The sequence below is a fragment of the Ceratosolen solmsi genome, unplaced genomic scaffold (assembly GCF_000503995.2).
Source record: "Ceratosolen solmsi marchali unplaced genomic scaffold, CerSol_1.0 scaffold11, whole genome shotgun sequence".
In the NCBI taxonomy this organism is placed as follows: Eukaryota; Metazoa; Arthropoda; class Insecta; order Hymenoptera; family Agaonidae; genus Ceratosolen; species Ceratosolen solmsi.
The window spans coordinates 10183057-10186146 of record NW_011948416.1 but is presented as its reverse complement, the minus strand read 5'-3'; positions in this window follow the sequence as shown (position 1 = coordinate 10186146).

Here is a 3090-nt window from a genome sequence, read left to right as displayed (position 1 = left end):
TCTCTCTCTCTCTCTCTCTCTCTCTCTCTCTCTCTCTCTCTGCATCATCGGAGCCAATCGCGTGGCTTTCATCTCTCGCATCTGCGCCGCGCAGACGTCGCGGTCTAATTGCGTTTTCGAAACTTGGCAATCGCCCGCCGACGTTTCCGAATTACCAGGCGCGTCAGCTTAGATTTCGTCGGCTACCACGGCGCACCCTCTCTCTGCCCTTCTCCCATCATCCCCCCTCATGTCGTGCCAACGATCGAATAGCAAAAATACGCGAGTAAGTCAAGACAGACGATGACAACGATTACGAAACGCGTTGGAGTGATGCATCGAAGATGCTGAGACGATGTACAATGACGATGCTCCGATACTCTCGAGGCAAAAACTTCCAATGGTTTACGATGGTTTACGATGGTTTACGATGTCTGTTGAAAAGACACTCCGATGCATGGACGGACCGGACGCATGCGTTATCTTATTAATACGGGACCTTCACATTTACCAACAGGCCCAGCCACTTTCGAGCCTCTTTCGAGCCTCGATAGCGATTTGTATTATTAGGTGCCGAAGTTTTAATTGCCTATAAGCTGAGCTTTCCAATCTTCGTCTTATCGCCACTAATCCCGCAAGATTTTATCTTTATATTGAGAACAGCCTGGCGCCGCGAATACGATACGCCTCGATCGCTCGCCCCGTTCTCTCCTTGACGAACCAACTCTTGTCGACGTACCACTACACAAAAGTCCACTACCCCATAGCGAAGCCAACCAACAACTTTTGACGAGCTCGTCTCTTTCGAATTTTAAAAAGACTCTACACCTCCTACCCTCACCTCCTACTCCCCTGCCCACCCCACGGCCACTCCACGGTGCTCGTCGTAGTGTCGGGGTGAGGTTTGTGTGTCGACCAAGACCGTCGTGATATATATTCCCCAGTTTTGCGAGATTTCCCTTCGAGGCGCGAGCAAAGCGACACTTTTTGCCCAACAACATTTCCCACGGGGCCGCAAGTCCTTGGCCACCCTGACCGGTGAACTGACGGTCAAACTCTCCCAAGGTATTTTTACGAGCATTTCGATGCGTCTGCTGCCATACTCGATTCCGACGAATATTCCCGATCGCAGATACGCACGCTCATGGTCAGAGCGGGAATGGTTGGCTTATTTATTTATGGTTGCTGCTAGTCAGAGCCTTACGACGTGCATCTTTGGATGCATCGTTGGATTTAGTTGGATACGAAGAGAAAAGTTGCAGATATGCTCAATTAAATCGAAGCGTCCAGTACCGCTGGCATCGAGCTGGCCAACGAGCCGGAAGCTTATCGAGGCGTATACGCAATGAGGAAGGAAGGCGAAGGAGATAAAGAGTGTGAGAGAGGGAGGGAGTAGAAAGCATTTAAAGTAGCTCGTCGTCGATACTGTTCACGGAGTCGGAACAAAAGTGTAAAAGCTCTCTATTCGTCCTCCAACATCGAGTTTACTTTTATTTTATTTTATTTATGTTTTTTCTTCTTCTTTTTTTTTTTTTTCTTTTTTTTTTTATTTCTTTTTCCTTTCCACTTAAAAAAATCCACGCCGAGTCGACGACCCCAAATCCAAGCGGGCGCCACTCGCAAAAACGCGTGTAAAATCTCTCCCCCGCAGTGGAAATCTTCTATCGATGACTCGTTTCGTCTCCTTTCCTCTCCTTTCCTCTCCTTTTCTCTCCTTTTTCTCTCCTTTCCTCTCGTTTCGTCTCGGAGATGCGAGAGCGAACATTATTAAGCAACGTCTTTGTTGAATGTGCCTTTTCATAATCGACGATCTCTCGGCGGTTTACGGCCGCGCAAACAAGAAGAAAAATAAACAAACGAATGCGCGCGACAAGCGACGCTCATTCGGCAAACGACAAGAGTCGCTTACGCCTCTATTGCGCTTCCTTTAAAAGAACGAAATAATTTTTATATATCGCGATCACGTGGCAAATGTGGATCGAGATCGTTAAAACGACTCTTGGCGTTTAATTTTATCTTCGCTTAGCTTCGCTACATCGGCTTGCGTCACTCGAGTCTTCACCGACTTGTTTAAATAGCGGTAATAAAGTAGGCGGAGGGGGAGGTTGGGCGATGGCGGCGGTGGTGGCGGTGGCGGTGGAGGCAGCAACAGCAGCAACAGCAGTAGTAACAACATTCGTTAAACATTGAAATTGCAGATTACAATTAATTACAGTCGTGCGCGCGTGGCTTACGGAGCTAAATTTAAAGACGGAAAAGTGCGCGGTCGATTGAATTTTACAGTCTCCTTCCACGCAGGTCGCGTCGAATAATCCAAATTGATGCCTGTTCACGGAGCCGGGATGGGGAGGAGGGAGGAAAAGCGACGAGAGGCCAGTAAACGGAGGAAAATATTGCGCGTTAGACGAGGAGGTTGGAATTGCAATTCGTAGAAGTCGAATAACGCGGCGACTGCGATTCGCGCGGCTGCTTTGTCGTTTGTGAAACTTTGCGAGCTCGGCCGCGTGCGCCGCCTTACCTCTTTATTCTAGCGTGAAATTAGCCGCGATGAGGCACGGGGGAGGGGGAGGGGGATTGGGGGGGGTGGTGAATCATAAACAGCTCCGCTCGATCGCGATGTCGCTCGTCCAATTTGCTTGGAAACGGTGCGCTCGAGAACCTCTTGGCCCTCGATTACCGAAACTCTGCTTACTCCCAATTGTGAAATTTTTCTAGCCAACTGCGGCGTACCTTGAATTACAAAGACAACAATTACATAAAATTCCGTACCTTAGAGCTCTGTTTTATTTAAAATCACTGTTTAAGTTTGTTTAGTAAAGCGTGCACCCCCGCTCGGCCCATATTACCCGCCAAGAGAAAAAACGCAGCGCATCGTCACCGAATGAAATGACGCGTCCGCCGCTGCTCTAAGCAACCAGTCTTTATCGTAATAAATTTAGGACTAATAGAATCCGCTGTGAAACGCTTGTTGCGCGCTATGAGAGAGAAGAGAAAAAAGTAAGGGACAAAGAATGAATTAAAAAGAGCGTTTGCGAGCACGCACGCACGGCTCTCATCATCTCTTTCTCTCTAGGGGCTAATGGAATTTAATTCATGTCGCTCTATTTTCAT